Source organism: Sarcophilus harrisii, chromosome 1, assembly GCF_902635505.1.
Source record: "Sarcophilus harrisii chromosome 1, mSarHar1.11, whole genome shotgun sequence".
NCBI lineage: Eukaryota > Metazoa > Chordata > Mammalia > Dasyuromorphia > Dasyuridae > Sarcophilus > Sarcophilus harrisii.
In genome coordinates, this window is record NC_045426.1 from 361,078,131 (window position 1) to 361,100,408 (window position 22,278).

General features: G+C 39.1%; 1 protein-coding gene across 4 annotated transcripts in view; it reads right to left on the minus strand.

Moving 5' to 3' along the window:
* The window catches only part of MAPK4 (mitogen-activated protein kinase 4), a 215,430-nt gene that overhangs the window by 67,114 nt on the left and 126,038 nt on the right, over positions 1 to 22,278 (minus strand). The window contains exon 1 of one of the 4 annotated variants that reach the window (XM_003759545.2): positions 18,662 to 18,717. The exons of the other annotated variants lie outside the window; for them this stretch is intronic. The gene's annotated coding sequence lies outside the window, so the exon portion shown is untranslated. Of the gene's footprint in view, positions 1 to 18,661; positions 18,718 to 22,278 lie in introns of those variants that run through there. 4 annotated transcript variants of the gene reach the window in all.

A 22,278-nucleotide genomic window follows, 5' to 3' on the forward strand; every position in this document is an offset into this window, starting at 1 on the left:
TCCATCCTCTGGCTGATAGCTTGTGCCCTTTCTGCCCTAACCTGTTAATAAAGTCCCTCTGGGAAGGCCCCCAAATCAGAAAAAGCTAGAAATCGTCCTTGCTTTTCCATCAGCTTCTGTCTTAGGAATGGGAATCATCAACCTAACCAGAGATGACTTAATTCTTTAAGCATTGTTCTTGGCAGGAAAGGTAATTAAGTGTTTCAATTCCTGCTGATTCTGCCTCTCAATGGAGAAAGTCGTAATTTAGGCCGTCCTCTTGCTCTTAATTGATCTCTGTCTCTAGTAGCTCCTCTTCTCATAACCGAAGCAATTATATTGCTAAGGCCCAGGTCTGACTTGTCACTCCCCTACTTATAGACTTTCCATGGCTCCCCATTACCTAAATATATATAAATATATATAAATATAAATACTCCTTATCCTCGAATTTGAAGTCCTTCACAATTTGACTTCCTTTCCACTCATACTACTACCTTTCACATATTTTATTTTCCAGGATCACACTGTTCTGTTTCACATATTCTGCTTACTTTCTAGGTGACAGAGCTGTGAAAGGTGTCCCAGACACACGTACAGAAGACTACTAGCTGTTCCCCAATCTTGTCCTCTTTCTCATGGTTATGTACTTATGAATGATCCCTTCATTCTTCCTCTTTGTCCTGGTCTGTTGAAATCCTTTCAGGGACCTAACTCAAGGCCAACTCTTTCAGAACTTTCCCTGATTTCTTACTTCCGTCTTTCTCCAGATGAAAATAATTTCTTCTTTCGAAGATTTTCCTGGAGCACTTTGGCTCAGTTTCTTTTTTATCCTGGTTACATTTCACCTTGTATCACCCTGAATTTTGTACAGATTTTATACCCTTTACATAACTTCTCTTCCCAATGAACTATAAAGTCCTTGTTTTCAAAGATTGGTGGTTTTTTATTTATTTATCATCAGAGAAAATGAGCTTAGCATCTTGTTTGTATCAGGAAACAAGAAAAAAATTTTTTCAAATTATTGAATTTTGCTCAGTTCAAAAGGAGAGAAACTTAAAACTTGCTCTCTTCCCACGTCTACCCGCTGGGCTGTAAGAAGTGCCAGGAGATCTGAAATAAAAGCTACAGAAATGGGAGATGCCTCAGAAATAGTATTAATAACAGATAACCCCAGAAAGCAACAGTGTTACAAGCCAGTCCAAAGCCACATAACCAGCAGATGGGGTGAAGTACAGATAATGTGTCTGCATACAACTGAAAGACAATATTATACATACAAAAACAAACAAACTTAACCTGGAGATTCCTTCCTCCCTCTCCCATTTTTTGTGGATGTGTGACTCTATGTTACATTTGTTTCTTAACACATCTTAGACCAACCATACAATCTTATTCTTGTTTTCCTTGAAGTCTCAGCTAAAGCCTACTTTCTTTCTTCAAGAAATCTTTCCCAGAACTCCTCAGTCTTAGTGCTTTCCCTCTGAAATTGTCTCCAATTTATCCTGTACATATCTTGTTTGTTCATACTTGTTTGTATATTATTTCCTCCACTAGACTTCCATTAGACTCAAAACCTTAAGAATTTTGCTTTTCTTTGTATCCTTAGTGCTTAGCACAGGTGCTTAATAAATGCTAGCTGGCTGATTGTTCACTGAACATACTTTATGCAGTCTTCTCTCTGCACCTTGGACAATGCTACTGCCTTCCTGGAATGCCCTCCCAACTCCTGGCTTATCCCAAGAACTACTTAATACATGATTCCCAACCCTGACCCAGAATCAAATGGGGGGCTTTCTACCACCCATCCCTGTAAATTGTATGTATGACTTGTTTGATACTTAGAATCGCAGAATCTCAGGATGTGAAGGAACCTCATAAGTCCCCTGTCCAGACCCTATTCAGTCAGGAATTCTCATTATAACACATCCTACAAATGCTCATTCAGTCTGTTTAAAGTCTTTGATAGAAAGAGATAAAAACATTCTCTATTTAGCCCTTTTGACTTGACTGCCTGGAAACATTTCTTTAAGTCAAGCCTAAATCTGCCTTTTTGTACCTTCCACCATCCATGGCTCTTAGTGCTACCAACTGGAGCCAACCACAATGAGTCAAATTTCTCTTCCTGACAATTCTGCAAAATCCTGGACAGTTGCCATGTTTTCCATCAGTCATATTCTCTCCGGGCTAAACATTCCCAGTTCCTTTACTATCCCTGTATGACACCTTTCCCAGTCCCCTCCCAGTATTGGTTGCTTTCCTTTGCTTCAATGTCCTTCTCTAAATTCTATGCCAAAAACTGCACTCAGTCTTTCAGATGTAGGCTGTTCAGAGTAGAGCACCTCCTTCATTCTCCATAGGATGCTTCTATAAATGCTCACTTTGAATATATTACTTTGGGCTGTGAGTTGTCTTTTCATATATATTCATCAAATATCGCCAGCTAAACTTCAAACTTATGGAGAGCAGACTTCATATGTCTTATTCTTTGGAATTCTTACGGCTCAGTGTCTTGTACACATTGATCTATGAGAAATATAGAGTTCAGCTGCTTGCTCTCTAGTCCCTAGAGTTCTGCCTTGCAGTCAGGGGCTTAGGAAGCACATACTCCCTAAAGCTGATGGGGGATCACTTGCCATAGTGTTCTTGATAAAATAAATTGCACACAACCACATGGGATCAGGACCCAGAGGGCCCCTTTCCTGTACTACTACATGACTGGTTGACTCTTATTATTTCTCTGTTCCCATCTGGATTTGCTTTGACATTTCAAATATCAAAACTGGAAAATATTTAGCTCAATGTCTTCCTATGAATCTTATATGTAACATCTTTCATGATTAGTGGTCCAATTTTTACTTGGAGATCTCCAGTGAGGGGGAACTCATTACCTAATCAAAATAGCCCATTCTCCTTTTGGACAACTCTAATTGGAAATTTTATCTTATGTTGACTTGCAGGAACTCCAGAATGAATTCTCTCCTATCTAACCTTTTTTAGTTCTCTTTGTCCCCTATCTCTTCCTAAAGCCTTTGCCTTCAAGTTCCTCCCTTTATAAAGGGTCTATGCAGAGCCCTTTGCCACCCTAGATAGCTTATCTGAATAGAGTTTATTATTTTAGAATATTGTGGAGGATCAACAATCAAGGGACAATCACCTATTTGTCAGGCACTGACCTAGGTACTGAAGCTACAAAAACAAAAAATGAGAGTGTTTGCTCTAAAGGTGCTCATTAGATGTGTACCTTTAGCTCGCCAGTGACTAATAGGAAGGAATACATCTCTGTGGGCTAATCCAATTCTGTCATTCTACAGATGAGGGACAGAGGCCCATAGAAGTTGTAACTTAGCTAAAGATAAGTAGTAAGTAACAAGATTTAAGGCCAAGTCTTCTAACTCTAGATCCAAAATTCTTTCTACTAATGCTTCCTCCTTTCTCTCTTAAACCTAATGTTTTAGTGGGAGGATAGCAGCAGGTGGCACTATTCTGAGAGATCATTTTCTATTTCCAACATGAAGGATTTTCTTTTATTCACTATCCTAGAAGGGTCTTAAGTTCAAGTGGATTTGCATCTTGATCAGCAAGGAAAATGGGTATAAAATTCCCAGAGGACTTCACAAATTGCTTAGCATCAGCAGAAAAATCCAAACCTAAAAACAGAAATGTCCTTCATTTCTGAGTTTGTTTTTCCATTATGTTTCCAGCAAGACTAGATCGACTCGTTCATTGGGAATGCCCATAACATTTTTTCCCCCACAAGCCCTCCCTCTCTTCTCCTACATGGCAGTTGATCAAGGAGACTGGATGATATGAGCTGTTTCCTTCCTGGGATCTCCACAGTTCTATTTCATTCCCCTGCATTGAAGCATCTAAATTTCAGATTGCTTCCTCTGACCTTCCAGACTTCCCCAGCTCACCCTCTTGTTTACTTTCATCAGAAGTGATGTCTCCTTCTGAGGCTATGACATTTCACAGACATCTTTCAGACAGCCTTCTCCTGAAGAATCCTGAAAACTTACAGACCTGTTCTCAGGACTCTTGAGTCATTTGTCTCATGGCTTAAAATCATGTGTAATCTTAGCTATGAAAGAATGCTTAAGGTCATCTAGCCCAGCCCATAAAAGGCCACATTCAGGGCCAGCTCCTGGCTGGCTCGTTAAGCCAAGTTGGTTGCAGAAGGCTTATTTCTTTTCCTGTTCCTGACCTTTTAAGCCGTATCTCCTGCTTCTTAGTTAACTTTTCCCCATAACTTCCAGGCTCTTTGCCTGGCTATCCAGCAGCATTTCCTCCTTAGAACTTTGCTCTTCTCCCCTTTCTTCACTAAACAGCAAACACCTTGAGCCCATTCTCCCAGGATCCCCAACTTTTTGCTTTCCAGAGTCCCTTTGGAAGAAACAATGCAATAACTAAAGGGTCTTTGAGGTCTTGAAAGGCTCAGGCTGCACTTGCTGCCTCTCCAGCCTTGAAAAGTACAGAAAATACAGTTTTGTTTTTTTTAAAATCAAATCCACCTACTTTAAGAAACTTGGTTCAGTTCACGGTTTCTCTATTAACAAAGGTGTCAGCTTATTTTGCTTTTCTGTCCCTCAGTTTCTATTTTTGTAAAATGTGTAGTACTGAGGAATTGCTGGATTCTGTTGAAGATACAGGGATGATCTCAGTAGGACCTTATATTTCTTTGTTATTCATTCCAGCACTAAAATGGTAAGAACTTGGGCAGGATGTATACCTATGTAGCCAATCTTAGTCTTCAACAGCTTCCATTTCATAAAAGTATAAACTTAGGGACAGGAATATAAAACAGGATGACTTCACCATTTAGATATCATCAACAGAGGAGCAATAGCTTCCCAGGCTAGTCTTCTCTCCAAACATAAATAGATTTAGGAGAGCTGGAAGAGATTTTAGAGAGCCTCTAATACAACTGCTTATTTTATGAGTGAGAAAACTCAGACTCAGGGAGATGAAGTGATGACTCAGCATCACACAGATTGGAAGTGAGAATCAGAATTCGAATTCAAGTCCTTTAACTCCAAATCCAGTGCCATCTTTTCAGTATGTCTCTGTGGTCCCTTTAGTCTTAGTAGTATATAGAAATAACTGAGTATGTCCAGGGCCAGGGAAACTCCACTAAAATGTGACTGATAAAGAGTACAGTAGAAAGTGTTCATGGAAGGGTTAGGGCTGCAGCTAGGTGACAAAATAGATACAGCACTGGATCCAGAGACAGGAAGTTGGAATCCAGTCACTGATGCTCACTAGTATGATCTTGAGCAAGTCAAGTCACACAGTCTATGTTTGCCTCAGTTCCTTCATCTTAAAAATGTAGAAAACAATAACACCTTCCTCTCAGAGTTATTTTGAAGATCAAATGAGATAATGATTGTAAAGCACAGTGGCTGGCACATTGTAAATGCTACATCAATATTAGTTATTACTGTTTTTCTTTGTAGTTGCCTAAGGAGAGAGGAAGCTGCTGAAATCTGAGCCCCTGAATTTGGCCTAGAATCTTGGGAATTTCCCTTGACAGAGGCATGCATGTGCTCAATAACATTCTCATGGGGAGAAAGCTTTACCTAAATTCCTAAATGATTTGAAGTTGTGTATGAAACACACAGACATGAAAATGTCTTAAAATCACTTGTTGGAGAGGGAAGATATGTCTGATATGAACAAAATGACTGGAAATCAAACCCTTTTTAGTCTTTTACCTATATCTGATGAGGTCCTAGATCCCTGATCATACTGTGGATGCCATTTTGTAAATTTTGCCTTAGTTTCAGTGCCCTTCTTTGGAGGTGGGGATGGGGAAGAAGAGGAGAGCAAGCCTTTGTTCTAAAAGAAATAAAACCAACCCTCAATTCATTACTTTTTTCTTTACCCTTCCCCCAACCTAGAAGGAGAACAGAGCTTATGGATAAAAGAAAATGGGATGTAAAAGTCAAGGGAAAGGATCCCAGCATCCCATGTCTAGATTCAGTCTATTTAGGGTGGGCTGGGTAGCTTAAGTGTGAATTCTAGACAAGGAGGAGGGGAAATGAGGAAGAGAAGAAATGGATTTTTCACTATTAGATAAATGAAAGATCCTTTATGACATTTTTGCTTTTAAACTGATATTGTAAAAAAAAAAAAAAAGGTTTCTAAATGATTTGGATCTGTTCATGTTATGGAGAGCCTTATTCCTTCCAGAAAATCAGGATTTTGGTGGACAGATCCCAGGCTTGAAAGTTGATATAATGATAGCTAACTCTTTTATTTAGTTTTGAAGATTTGCAAAGCATTTGCCTCACAACAAAGCCAGGTAGTACAAATAACAATATTCCCTTTGGATTGATAGGGAAAGTGAGGTTTCAAAGTGAAGTGATTCAGTTACATGCTAATAAGTGTTATATTTGGGTCATCAACCCAGGGCTTCTGGCTCTTCCCATTGTATTACACTTCCTGAAGTGCCAACTCCATGAAACAGTTGCTCTCTTGGATACAAGATTTGGAGGAGATATTAGAGGCCATCTGGTCCAATCTTTCCTCTCTGCTTTTCTGATGAGGAAACTGAGGCCCATAAATACAATAAATATTAATAGTTATAGCCCACATGGAGTCAAGAAGATCTGAGTTAAAATGTGACCTCAGACCCTTACTAGGTGTGCGATCCCGAGCAAATCACTTAATCCCTATTTGCCTCATTTCTTCTTCTATAGAAAGAAATGGCAAACCACTTTAGTATCTTTGCCAAGAATCAGATATGACTATATGATTGAAAACAACAAATAATCTACAGAAACAAAGGGAACTCTTTTGGGGTCCTCAATAACTTAAGAACATAAAGGAATTCTGAGACTAGAAATGTTTGAGAATGCCCTGTTCTAACTAATAATATGATCTTTTCCTCTGCACTCCCAGATCTTTCTCTTCATCCTAAAGATATTGGGACTAAGACCTATCATAATAAATTTTTCCCAGCTAAGCTACTTAGAAACTAAATCACAATGTAAGTTTAAGATTTAGTTCCCAAGCCAAAAATGTCAGAAGGGTCTTCCCTTGATCTCTAACTAACAGTAAAAAGTTAATCTCTTCTCTTCCCCATTTCCTTTCCCCTCCTTGGCTACTCTGTAAATAGACTGATTCTAGGCTTGGGATGTGGAGATCTTTTTCCTTGAGCTTTTATATCCTATAATGATTTCAACCAACTACTTCAGATACAGCAGTGTTACACACATACACTTACACACACACACACAAAGGACCAGCCACTCCAAGTCAACTACTGTGAACCCCAATGGCACATTTTTCTTTATAAAGCACTAAATCAGCCCCGAGCTGATTTAGCAACAATAGAGAACCTGCTGTCATTGATGATATGTCCCATCTGGGCAGGTGATTCCCTGAAGTTGCTACAAACCAACTACCTCTGTATGTGCAACTCTAAGCAGGGCCAGCATATGTCCTGAAGGAAAAAAATAAAGAACAGAAGAAAAAGAGAGCATGGGGAGACTTTTGGGACTGGGGAATGAAAGCCACCTTAGAACCAACTTTGAGCACTTCAGCCTTTGCATAGCTGTATTTCATTAAATTATGTAACCAGCCAAGAAGAACAAAGACTCTACTAGTCTCCCAACATTACCAAAATAGCACAGTAAGCACTTCTCAGTTCCCTACTCAGAGTGCTGTTCTCATATCAGAGCAGAGATTGGGGGGAAGGGGAGGAGAGAAGCAAGCAGGTCCCACTTGCACATGTACTATCTTGTGTTCCAAACCCCAAAGGGCATATTCCAAACTGGACAGGTACAACCCCCAATAGGGAGCCTTATTTTAAGGAGAAAGATTTTTAGATGGGCTGGTCTATGTGGGGGACATCTTCACATTTCTCCCTCTCTAATTTTAAGAAGATTGCTATAATACCTAATATTTTCTGGTGCAAAGTGGATTTAGGAAGGGGGCATGCGCTCTGATTCCTTATCTATGGGTCTGCCTCTGTCTTTCTATGTTTCTCTGTCTCTAGTCTATATATGGTTCTTTGTCACTGTCTCTTTCTCTGTGGATTCATCTGTCTGTCTCTGTCTATGACTCTTATTTTTCTCTGTATCTCTGTCTCTGTGTGTGTCTCTCTTTTTGCCTCTCTGTGTCTCTCAATCTGTCTCTTACTCTTTCTATATCACTATCTTTGTTTGTCTCTGATTCTGCCTCTCTCTCTTTGTGTCTCTGCTTCTGTGTCAGTCTCTGTCTCTCTGTCTCTGTCTTTCTGTCTGTCTATCCTTCTGTGTCTCCCTTTCTGTCTCTGACTCTATCTCTCTTTATGTCTCTGTCTTCTTCCCCTCAACTCCCTCGTCCCCCTCTCCCCCTGCCCTTTAGGAAATGAAGAAAGGATAAAGAAGGAGTGCTAAGCGGAAAGAACTGTTTTCCGTTTTGTTTTTGTGTTAGAGCTCACCATGGAATTGATGGAGTTATGGCCTTTTACAATAAAAAGAAGCTTGAGGAAAGGATATGCTCCATTTCTAGAGTACATTCAATCAATTCGATCCAATAAACAAACGTTTAAGTGTTCACAATGGACAAGATGCCAATTCTTTTACCAAGAAAGAGACAGAGGAACAGAAAACTTTGCACATGATTGGCATTCAATAAACATTTGCTGGAGGGAGAAAAGGAGAGAAGGGTGGGCAAGAGGCATTTAGAAATCTCAGGCATGTAAGAGTCCTCATGGCAGCAGCTAAAAGGTACAGTCAATAGAATGCTGAGCCTGGACTCAGGAGATTGAGTTCAAATCTGGCCTTAGACACTTACCAATGATTTAACTCTATTTGGCTCAGTTTCCTTATCTGTCAAATGAGCTGGGGAAGGAAAGCACTTTCCTTAGCAAAATACTTATTGTATCTTTGCCAAGAAAACCAACCAAACAACAACAATAAAAAGGGTCTTTAAGAGTAATCTAGTTCAATCTGAATAAATGTCCCCTCTGTAGCATCCTTATTAAAGGGAGTGATTGGGGGGGGGGGGGGAGGAGAGGAGCAAGAATAAAATACAGAGAGCCAGGCTATACTCTCAAGAAGTTTAAAGTTCAGCAGCTGAGAAAGCTCAGCATTTCATATCCCTCCTGAGTATCTGTGCTCTGAAGATTCCCCCTTCTTGGAATACAATCTCTCCTTACCCTTAGTCTGAGAATCCTTAGCTATTTGTCAGGGTGAAGCCATAGAAAGCCTTCTTTGATTTCCTATTTAAATTATTCCATACATTCTTAGGGATTTACATGTGTGGTAGAAAGAGTGTTCCACTCAGGGTTAGAAGATTTGAATTCAAATTCTGCCTAGGTTACTTTTACTTATCCGACTATGGGCCAAGTTACTGATCCACCATAGCCAGTTTCCTGATCTACCATAATTATTCTCAGCAACCTAAGGTTGAGAGGTTAAGTGATCTGTCAGGGCTACTATGAGTAAGTGTCTTGGGTAGGATTTGTTCTTAGGACTCCTTTTTTGAAGGTTATGTGTAAAATCAGGGGAGTGGAATAGATGGCCTTAAAGCTCTCATCCCATGAGCCTAGTTACATTCTTCCCTCCCCCCCAGCAGAATACAAACTTCCTGAGGACAGACTGTTTTCACTTCAACTTTCTAGTAGTCTCCTGAATACAGTAGGTGGTTAATAAAGGCTTATTTAGGTCTAGCACAGTGTCCTAAATACAATAGGTGGTTAATAAATGCTTATTTGGGTCTAGCACAGTGTCCTGAATATGATAGGTGATTAATAAATGCTTTCTGAATATGATAGGTGATTAATAAATGCTTTCTGAATATGATAGGTGATTAATAAATGCTTATCTGGGTTTAGCACAGTGTCCTGAATATGATAGGTGATTAATAAATGCTTCCTGAATATAATAGGTGATTAATAAATGCTTATCTGGGTCTAACACAGTGTCCTGAATATGATAGGTGATTAATAAATGCTTCCTGAATACGGTAGGTGGTTAATAAGCCCTGAAATGAAGGGGATTATAAATGCCCTGAATACGGTAGGTGGTTAATAAGTGCTTTTGTTGCACAGGTCCTGAATATGATAGGTGATTAATAAATGCTTCCTGAATAAATGGTGATTAATAAATGCTTATCTGGGTTAAACAGTTCCTGAATAGATAGGTGAAAAATGCCCTGAATATTGGGGTGGTTAATAAATGCTTATTGGGCCCAGACAGTGTCCTGAATAATAGGTTTAATAAATGCTTATTTTCCCAGTACAGTTCCTGAATGATAGGTGATTAATAAATGCTTCCTGAATATAATAGGTGATTAATAAATGCTTATCTGGGTCTAACACAGTGTCCTGAATATGATAGGTGATTAATAAATGCTTCCTGAATATGGTAGGTGGTTAATAAATGCTTATCTCGGTCTAGCACAGTGTCCTGAATATAATAGGTGATTAATAAATGCTTATCTGGGTCTAGTACAGTGTCCTGAATATAATAGGTGATTAATAAATGCTTATCTGGGTCTAGCACAGTGTCCTAAATACAATAGGTGGTTAATAAATACTTATTTGGGTCTAGCACAGTGTCCTGAATATGATAGATGATTAATAAATGCTTCCTGAATATAATAGGTGATTAATAAATGCTTATCTTTCAGCAGGCCTGAATATAATAGGTGATTAATAAATGCATATCTGGGTCTAGACAGTGTCCTGAATATAATAGGTGATTAATAAATGCTTATCTGGCCCAGCATGCCGGAAATGATAGGGAAATAAAGCTCCTGAATTGGAGGGTTTAAAATGCTTAATCATAAATGAATAAGAAGATATTGAGAAAACTGAACGGGAGAACAGAAGAAAGAACTCAACCCATATTAGAACCCAAGATTTTTTTGGTTTGATATTGAAAATACCTGGGAGTCTACCTCTCCAGATATATATACCCACATAAACAAATCTACAAGCTACTATTTACAGAAATAAAGTGTGTGGGGCAGGTGCTAGACCTCCTTCCCCAAAGTAACTAATCAGAGGCATCTTCAGATGCAAAGAGGAAACACTTATTTAGTCCCTGCAGGGAGAGGCCCAGGGACACCCAGGAGGAATCTGAGCTCCCAACATGTGTTGGACCTGACAAGAAGGCTGGTTAAATAGCAAAAGACTCAAGCCTTTTCATTGGATGGACTAAAAGGAAGTAATCATCCTTGACCAATGGTCGCCAATGTTGTCTGCTCCCTGTGGGTTACATCACTTCCTGCAGCTGACTTAGGGTCTGACCTTTAGAGACCTCTAGGCCTAGAGATCATGTGACTTCCTGAAATCCAAAACCTGGTCTTCCGGCTCTGCTCTGGGAATAGGGATCACGTGACTCGAGCCTAAGGTTTGACCTACTCTATTTCTTAGATTTTTTTTTTTTTTTGAAGAAAGCTTCATCTGGTCCCATTCAAAAAAAAGAACTAAAGAATTGGAAAAAATATCATTTGCTCATGGGTAGGAGGAGTCATTGCCACAAAAATGGCGCTACTGCTGAAATCAGTTTCCTTATTCAATTCCATACCAAACTACCAAAGAATTGGTTTGTAGGGACAGCTAGGGGGCGCAGTGGATAGAGCGCCAGCTCTGAAGTCAGGAGCATCTGAGTTCAAATGTGACGTCAGACACTTAGTACTTCCTGGTTGGGTGACCCTGGGCAAGTCACTGGACCCCAATAGCAGGGAGGGGGGGAAGGGAAGGAAAGGGGGAAGGAGGGAGAGGGGGGGAAGAGAAGGGGGAGAGGGGGGAAGGGAAGGGAAGGGAAGAGAAGGGGAGGGGGTGAAGGGAAGGGGGAGAGGGGTGAAGGGAAGGGAATGGAAGGAAGGGGAAGGGGAGAGGGGTGAAGGGAAGGGGAAGGGGAAGGGGGAGGGGGGAAAAAAAGAAAAAGGGGGAAAAAAAAAAGGGGGAAAAGGGAAAAAGGGAAGGGGAAGGGGGAGGGAAGGAAGGAAGGAAGGGGGGGGGGAAGGAAGGGGAAGGAAGAAAGGGAGAGGGGAGGAAGGGAAGGGGAGAGGGGAAAGGAAGGGGAAGGAAGGGGGGGGGAAGGGAAAGGAAGAGAAGGGAGGGGGGAAGGAAGAGAAGGGGAGGGGAAGGGAAAAGGGAAGGAAGGGGGAGGGAAGGGGGGGGAAAGAGGGGGGGAAAAGGGAGGAGGGAAGGGAAGGGAAGGAAGGGGGAGAAGGGAAGGGAAGGGAAAAAGGGAGGGAAAAAGAAAAGAAGGGGAAGGGGGAAAAAAAAAAAAAGGGGAGAGGGGAGGGGAAGGGAATAAAAGAAGGGGAAGGGGAAAAAAAGGGGAAAAGAAGAGAAAGGGCCAAACAAAGGCCAAAGGGGAAAGGGGGGAAAAAAAAGGGGGAGGGGAGGGGAAAAGGGAAAAAAGGGGGGAAAGGGAAAAGGAAAGGGGGGAAGGGAAGGAAAAAAAGGGGAAGGGAAAGGAAGGGCCCAAAGGGGGGGGGAAGGGGGGGGGAAAGGAAAAGGGAAAAGGGGGAAGGGGAAGGGGGGGAGAAAAGGGGAAAAAAAGGGGAAAAAAAAAAAAAAAAAAAAAAAGGGGGAAAAGGGAAGGAAGGGGGGGGAAAAAAGGAAAAAAGGAAGGGAAGGGAGGAAGGTTTGTAGAACTAGAAGAAAAAATAATGGAATTCATATGGAGGCAAAAAAGAAAAGAATTTCAGGGGAAATATGAAAAAAAAAAAGTTGGAATGAAAGCGGTCCAGCAGGACCAGACCTTGAGCTGCATCACAAAGCAGTAATTCTCAAAAGAATTTGGTACTTATTAAAATAAAGAGAGATCAATGAGTAGAACAGATGAAGCACCCAATATATACAAGCAAATGATTCTTACATTCAATAAACCCAAAGATGCTGACGACTGATTATATGATCAAAAACCTCTGGGAAACCTTCATTTTGGATTTCCTTCACAAGCTAATTGTACAATATTTCAGAGTCTGATTCTTTTTGTACAGCAAAATAACGGTTTGGTCATGTATACTTATTGTGTATCTACTGGTCATCCTGCCATCTGGGGGGGGGGGGGGTAAGAGGTGAAAAACTGGAACAAGAGGTTTGGCAATTGTTAACGATGTAAAGTTACCCATGCATATCCTAAATAAAAGGCAAAATAATAATAAAAAAAAACAAAACCTCTGGGAAAGGGAACCATGTTCAGAAAATGCACCCTTGCCCCTTATACTAAGATAAATTCCAAACAGATACATGACTTAGATATAAAAGTTCAGAACATCATAGACAAATCAGATTTTTTCTTTACAGAAAAAAATTAGTTATGGGATAAAAAAGTTCATAACCAAATAAGGGATGAAGAAGATCATAGGAGATTGCCTAAAATTAAAAAGCTTCGCACAAACAATATTGGGGGGAAGGGGAGATCTTTGCAGCGGGTTTTTGTAATAAAAATCTAATTTCCAAGATATATTATGAACTAATTCAAGTGTTTAAGAATAAGGGCCGTTTTCTAATTGATAAGTTGCCTAAGAATATAAATAGGAAATTCTCAAGAGAAGAAATTTAAGCTATCTCATAGCCTTTTGACGGCTATCCCTATCACTACTAGTTAAATAAATATAAATTAAAACAATTGTGAGTTTTTACTCTCCCCACCCGCCATCAGCCTGGCAAAGATGACAAAAAAGAGAAAGTGATCAAGGCTGGGGGGACTGTGGGGAAACAGGCACTCTGAGGCAGCACAGACCTAAGAATGGAAAGCAATTTAGAATTACAAATAAAAAGCTATTAAACAGTGCAAGTCATTTAACTTAGCTATACCACTGCTAGACCAATACCCAAAAGAGACCAAAAAGGAGGAAAAATTCCTTTACATACAAAAATTTATAAAGCAATTTTTTATAGTGGCAAAATAGCAACCAAAACTAGAAACTAAGGAATACCCATCAATTAAAGATATAATAAATAATATGATAAACTGTGATATGTGAATGACAGAATACTACTATGCTTTTAAGAAATGAGGAAACAGGTGACTTTAAGGAAATAAGGAAAGACTAGTCTTTCCTTCATTAATGAATGAAGAGTGAAATGAGCAGGACCAGAACAATTTATGCTATAACATCACTATCTGAAGTTTTGACGACTTTTTTAAACTGATCAAGAATGGAATCAGCAGTACCAGGGGAACAATTTATACAATAGCAACAATACTATAAGGAGAAACAACTTGAAAAGCTATAAAGACTGTGATCGACACAATGGCCATCCATGCAGAGGACCAATGATAAAAAAAAATGATAAAAATCTACTAATTACTTTGTAATAGAGGTAATAAAATTGGGAAGCAGAATGACATTTTTTTTTTTCAAACAATGAGGGAATTTTTTTTTTTTTGATGATGCATATTTGTTTTTAGAAAACTCTGCCTCTCCCCTCCCCCCTCCAATCTTTCATCTATAGAATGAGGGTCAAAATGCCAGCACCACCTACTTTAAAGAGTTGTCCTGAGGAAAACAATTTCTAAAAGAAAATGTGTAGCATTTTTTTGGTATTATCAGGACTTATAAGGCCCAGGGCCTGGAATAAAATAGGCACTTAATAAACATTGATTCTATTTAGTCACTAAACCCAATCCTGTAAACATTTATTAATTGTCTACTATTTGCCCACACTGGTCTAAGTCCTATAAAAAAAGTCAGTGCTTCCCTTCAAGGAGTTTACAATCTAATAGGGGAGGGGGAGGAGGAGGAGGGAGACTACAGACAGAAGGAGGAAAGAAAATAGTGGTGGCAGGGAAGACTAGAAAGTTTGGGGAAGGGACATTTTGTTCTTTGGAATTAAAACCAGGCAGACAGAAGATGCAGAGTAGAATGAGACAAAAAGTTCAGTTTCTCATCTTTATAAAGGAAGATCTTGGGGGAATTTGGTATTCCACCTTTCAATCCTCCAATTAGAGGGGAGAGGAAGTTCAGGGAAGTCACATCAGTCAAGAGTTGAGTTAGTAGCCTAGTTGTAAATTTAGAGTTAAGAAAATTAGAGTTGAATTTGAGATTAATAAAATGAGGTTAACTTGAGGAACTAGGCAGAGCAGCATAGTGGAGTATGAGTGTGAGCTCAAATATATTAAGTAACTACATTTCATGGGGCATATTTTGATAAGTAGTTAATCTGAATTTGTGGAGTCATAAGTTGCCTTGCAATAATATATTCTCAGAACTTCACAAAGCTCAAAAACATAGTGTGAGGAAGGGGTGGAACAACTTCCATGTATAAACAAAAGATCAGAGACAGACACAATAAAGGGAGGACACAAAGGGGGTTATCTAGCTGAAGTAGGCCATCATTCGGTAAAAGAGGAAGGTTGTTTTGTCCATAGTAGGGGGAAACTGACTCTTGCCTGATTTTAAAAAAGCCTATGATTCAGTTCAAGAAATATCAATTATGTACCTACTATGTGCAGAACACTGATGGATGGGTACCAAGGGAGATACAAAATTCAGATAAGACAAAAATTTTGCTCTCATGGAGATTACTAATGAGAAAAGGTTTACATATAGGCAATACAATATTATTTGATGAATTGCACAAAAAGGGGGAAAATTAAGTGGTATGGGATAGGGGGAAAGGTGAAGGGGAGGTTATTATAGACAGGAAACACTGATACATTTCACATAATATTTGACTTCCTCTCATTGATTTGATTCTCACCAAGTCACAATGGCCCATTCTCAGCCAATGAAAATGCATGGCTAGTTCCCATTATTCCCAAAGAGGTCAATCATTCACAGGGGTTGTACACAAAGGCTAAATAAGAATTCTTTTCAGTACAGGAAGAAAAAAAAGCCTTTTCTCTCTGGTTGTTAGATTTCTGGTTTTCCAGATGGTAAAAGAATGATATTATGAACAAGCGACAGCTCAACTGTAGAGGTGACCCAGAGGATCTATCACCTAAGGCTGGCTGAACTCTTAAACTGGAAGACCAGGTAGAAAAAGTGATGAACAAGGACTCAGGAAACCTGTTCTCATTTCAGCTCTGCCCCAAACCAGCTAGGTGACCGGGTTAGATCATGTCATCTTTGTAAAATAGCACTAATCATGCCTGTCCTATTAACGCATAGGAATGTTACAATAACAATATGAGATCACTTATGTGAAAGCACTTTGAAGATTTAAGTATTAGGAGGCAATGTGAGAAGGGGGATAGAGCACAAGATTTGGAGTCAGAAAACTCAACTTCTCTCCTGCCTCAGATACTGACCAGCAGTGAACCAGTCATTTATCCTCTCTGGTCTTCAGTTTCCTCATCTGTAAATTGGGGGAATGATCACTGAAGGTGATGGAAAACTATTAAGTTCCCTTCTAGTTCTAAGTCTATGAGTTTAAGTGTGAGAATAACTAATTATTATTAAATAATGAAAATTTTATTAGTAGTAAATAGTTCAATGTATATTTGTTAGAAGACTTTCGTTTTTCCAAAGGGAGAAGCAGGAAAAAGAAAAAAAATATAAGAAATTAAAAAAAAAAAGATTTACAAAGAATTTTGAGTCCATTATCTCATTTGATTCTCACAATCAATCAAGAAATATTAATTAATCACTTACTCTGTGCCAGGAACTGTGGGGAGTACAAAGTATGCAACTGCAAAGAATGAAATAATCTTTTTATTCAACAAGCTAAATGACCTTGTTGTGTCTTTCCTTATCAAATGAGGAAACGGGAATGAAAAAAATTAAGTGACATCCAAAGTCGCACAGCTAGTAAATGGAACTCCTCAGCCATGAACCCATACTCCTTGTTTCCAAGTCTAATGTTCCCCCCCTCCCCCGCCCCCACTGTACATCCACTTCTCTGCTATATTGAGATCATAAAAAGCATACCCTCTCTTTAACAGGAAGCATTATTTAATAAAGCCAGGCTGGGCACAGCTTTTCCACCTGGCTCCTGCTATGATAGACGGAAAATAGACATGAGAGAGAGCCAGTTCAGGGAAACTGGCTTCTTGAAACTAGCCCAGGGTCTGGTTTTATAGGGGGAGAGGGCTTTCTGCTGAAGCCAGCTGCCTCACTGTTGAGGGAGCACATCTCTAGGACAGAAGAATTAGGTGGCTGCTAAATTGCTACTTGGGGGTTTGGGTTTGTCTTGAGAAAAGCATCTTACAGAGATATTATGAGGGCCAAGAAGTTGCAATCTGTGATAGATTCAGAGAAGAAAAAGATGCTTCTGAATACTTCGGGGAAGCAATACACTGAGGGCTAGTATGGTATAGTGGAAAGAATATTGATGTAATATCAGAGGAATTAAGTTTGATTCCTGGCTCTGTTACTTACTACTTCTGTGACATTTTATATCTCTGAGCCTCAGTTTCCCTATCTGTAAGATGAGGGCATCAGACTCTTGTAACTGATAATTTAAGCATCCTGTATTACTTTTGAATGATAAAATTTATGATTGCAAAGTCTGTTGTTGAAAGATATCTTCTTCATTAATTGTTATTACTGTAGCAGTAATTAAGTTCCATGCAATTTAACCTTAGTAAAATAGGCCACAAGAAAGGAATCTTAGAGTTCTGTACATTTTCCCAGCCATTTGTAGGTCAAGTCTATCTTGGCCAACAAAGCTGGGCACAATCCCATTTGGGGACTTTTAAGTAGACTTTCTAGTCTGGCATATTCCCTTTTTTACACTTCTTTAAATGCAGAAAGTTCAAATTTCTCCACAAGTCAGTAGGAAAATGCCTAGTTGCTCTCTGGGGGAATCTTAACTTTGATTATTGGTCCATACACGAACCCTTGACTGTATGTTCCACATTAACCAATGTCTGGGCAGCTGGGTTGGTTTAGTGAATAGAGTTCACATCTAGTTTCAGACACTTACCTAATTATGTGACTGTAGGCAAGTCACTTAACCTCTGCCTCAGTTTCCCATTTTTAAAAATGGAGATAATAAAAGCATCTGCCTCTCAGGATTGTTGTGAGGATCATATGAGAACTGTTGTAAAGCATTTTGCAAATCTTTTAGTGCTACATAAATGTTAGTTATTATTATTATCAAACTAGCATATCAGACAATTAGCACCAGGTGAAGAATGGTAGCCTAGGAATTTGTCTACCTGGAAGAAGCTATCTGTCAAACATTTACTACATGCAAAATATTAGTCTAAGTTCTTAGGAAGAGAAAATGTTTATTTAAGACATGCTGTCTGTCTTCATGAAGTTTAGAATCTAGGTGGAGGATATACAGGCCTCCTTCTCTCTACCCAGCATTCTGTCTTCTTGATAATCAGTTCCCAAGTATGTATTGAACATCTGTTACATATTAACACAATGCCAGGCACTGTGGGGGATACACAGAATCACTGATTTAGAGCCAGACAAGTGTGTTAGTGGTCATCTAGTCTAACTCCTTCATTTTAAAGATGAAGAAACTGAGGCAAATAGGGTTAAATGACTTGTTCTGGACCACACAGTAAGTATCTAAGAAATTGAATTAGTTCTTTCTGACTCTACTGAGTTACCTAGATATAATAAATACAATTAAAGAAGAATAAAAGATATCAAAACAATTACATAATAGAACTTAGGGAATCAATGTATAGATACCCTAAGTATTATAGGACTATAGAGAGAGCAGTATGGACTGGAAGAGTTAAGAAATGCTTCATGGAAGAAGTTGGATTCTTCTCTATACTGTCCTATTTGTGTTTCTCACACTCAAGAGTCCAGCTCCTACCTTCACACCATGTCCATCCTGCCTCGAATGTACTTCCTCCTCATTTCTATCTCCTGGGAACCCAGGTTTTCTTTATGATGCAGTTCAAGCAACCCTTATTGTAAGAAACCTGTCCTGGTACTCCCAGCTGCTGGGTAGGACTTTATATATGTTTTGTAGATAGATAGATAGAGCGAGAGCGAGAGCGAGAGCGAGAGAGAGAGAGAGAGAGAGAGAGAGATGGAAAGACACAGAAAAATGCAGAGAAACAAGAGAGATGGAGACAGAGACAGAGAGAGACACAAAGAGACTTTATTTATATATGGCAATAGGATGAAACCTATGGACCACTTCTCAGAATAAAGGTTTGAAGTAAATACATAAATATATAAGATTATAAAGGAAGTGAACTATACTGAAAGATGTAAATTTTTTTTCCCTTAAATTCACAGACCACCTGGAATTTATCTATAGCCAATGCATTACAGGTTAAGAACTTCTGTCACAGGAGTTTTTACAGGTATATATCTACTGCTCCCCCCAGGTACACATGTGTTGGGGATGATAAGGCTTTATTTTTAAACCTCTGGCAAAATGAATGAAATTTGACAAATCTATGCATTAGGTCCCCCTTGGAAGTGACCTCATCAATTAAATCATTGAGCAGAGTTTCACGGAAGAAGTAAACTTTCCCAGAAAGGATAGTGGAAAACTGGAAAGGTACATATGCCTGGAATGTTAAAGGTGAAGGGAAGATTGTCAGAAGGATAAGCCAAAAGTAGAGAGAGAGCTGGCATCCTAGTCCCTCCATAATTTGGTCCTGCCTACCTACCTTTCACTCATCCACATCAGATCCCTTCTGCTTTAGTAAGGTCAATCTTCTAATTTCCATCTCCCTTTCCCATTTGATATTCTTATCTCTCTTCCACTTTCTACAATAGTCTAATAATAATCTTATATTGAATTTGACATGACTGATATAGAATCACACATCTCAAAGTGAGAATGGTTTTGGAGGCCATGAAGTCCAGCCCATATCTGAATAGGAGTTCCTTCCACCACATTTCTGACAGGGGGCTCTATTTCCTGCATTTGAAATCCTGCAAAGATGGGGAAACCATTGCCTCCTGAAGCAACTCTTTTCACATTTGGATAGCCCTGGTAAGAAGTTTTCTCTTAGAATTTGCTTTGTGACTATGAGTATTTGCTGTGTTCATTTTTCTTTCTTTTCTTTTCAATGAAGAGATTTAGGAGAGAAAATAGATTTTTTGTTATATGAAAAATTAAAAAGTACTTGACTAATTTAAAATTTAATTTTTTCAAATTAATTTTCTTTTTTACATCTTTTCCACATGATAGCTGTCACATCTCTTTTATTTATTTTTCTTTAGGTTAAATATCTCTAGTTCCTTCACTTGATCTTTATATGGCATAGTCTCCTTTGAAAAGTCTTACTATTGAAAGGATATATTTTTTTCCATTACTTCTCTAGGAGCCGTGATGATTTTGTACTAAGCCATATCCACATTGTTACTGTTACTATTTTTTTAATGATGAACAGAATCAAAGTATAAAACAACCAGAGATGTAGCCTGTATTTGTGGGAATAAAGCTGATTGTCCCTAAGTAATCAGGCCTATGGACTTGGCCTCTTAAAAATCATGTTCTGCAACTGGGAAATGAGTGTTAACTGCTTGCTTTTTTGTTTTTCTTCTCAGGTTATTTTTACCTTCTGAATCCAATTCTTCCTGTGCAACAAGAGAACTATTAGGTTCTGCACATATATATTGTATCTAGGGTATACTATAACATATTTAATATGTATAAGACTGCTTGCCATCGAGGGGAGGGGGTGGAGGGAGGGAAAGGAAAAGTCGGAACAGAAGTGAGTTCAAGGGATAATGTTGTAAAAAATTACCCAGGCATGGGTTCTGTCAATAAAAAGTTATTTTTTAAAAAATCATGTTCTAATTCACTGAGGTAAGTAACCAGGGACTGAAGATCAATTAAAAAGTCATACAAAGACTAGTAAAAGTCCTTGCATCCATTGTGCCTCAGAAAAATAATTTCTCAATTACCAGAGGCATAGTGGTGAGTAAAAGAATTAAAACTGGGTGCCTCTGGCTCTCCTTGCACACTTATCTGCCCACATGCTTATGTCACAGGTCTCCTATGAGGAAAGTATTTTGTAAACCTTAAATCACTATGGAAATAAGAGCTATTATCATTCATTGACGTAAAGTCTGTACAAAAAGTTACAAACCTTAACTATCTCTTATTATGTCAGAGGTAGAAAGAAACTTGGAAATCATAGTTTGGCCACTTTCTCTCCATATTACAGATGAGAGAATTAAGGCACAGAAAAGGGAAATAACCTCACTTAAAATCACATAGTTCTCCTAACTCAGCAGGAATTCTTAACCTATGAGTTTCTGAAATTGGTTTACTGTATTTTTTTTTTTTATTTTTTGCTGAGGCAATTGGGGTTAAGTGACTTGCCCAGGGCACACAGCCAGGAAATGTTAAGTGTCTGAGATCAGATTTGAACTCAGGTCCTCCTGACTTCAAGGCTGGTACTCTATCCACTACACCAACTAGCTGCCTTGGTTTATTATATTTCAACATAATTGATTTTCTCTGTAATGCTTTGTATTTTATTTATGCCTTTGAAAACATTATTACGTAATGTTCTCTCCAAAATGTAATGTTCTCTTGTTTGGTTTTCTTGGGGTTCTCTGGGAGTAGCCTTTGTTTCAGTACATTAATCAAGTGCAGCCAGATGTTAAAGTCCAAATCCTTTATTGTCTCCTTCAAAGTCTTGTCTCCTTTCTTGGGTCCTGGTTAGCTTTCTTAGAGGCCTACCTCTCCCCTTGGTTCCGAGAGCTTGAGCTCTAGTCTGTCTTCTCTGCCCTCTGAATCTCTCTGAATCCAAAGGTTTGTGCTTCACCTCCAGCCTCCACAAAGGTGGACGATGAAGTGAATCTTTCTCAACCTCCAAGAGCTTCTAGTGTGCTTGTCTGGCCCTGAGCGCTTCTTTTCTGTGGCTCTCAGTCCCTGTATATATGGCTCCACACTGAGTATACACCAATCATTATATCACTAGGAAACCAGTATTTGTTGTAGGATTAAATCAAAGCTAAACTAGATTTAACCATTGTCTCCTCAATTCCACTTAGTATCTTGTTTCAAGTTCTGGCCCATAACATTATTCTGAGAAAAATTCCACAGACCTTATCAAAGAGGTCTATGACCCAAAAAAGGTTCAGAACTGTTCTCTGAAGCAACAGAGAACTCTGAAGCTTCAGAGAACTTTTTTTTTTTTTGCCTGGAATGGGTCACTTTCAAATCCTCAGTAAGGTCTTCTCTGCCATTCCCCTCTCCACTCGCCCCCCCCCCCCATTTTCTTTTGAATAGGAGAGTTGATCCTGGCTCAACCATAAATATCCTTTCATAGATAGGACTAATTGGCAGCTCCTTCTCATCAAATAATTAAGAAAATATTATTTGTCATGGAAGAATCCCCATGACTCTGTAGCTATCTGCATTCAAAGTCAAAGCCTTCTTCCTTATTGAAAAGTAGCTTTAAAGAGAGTGGAGTTTTCATCTGGTCATTTATTATGTTATCCACTCTCCTTAGG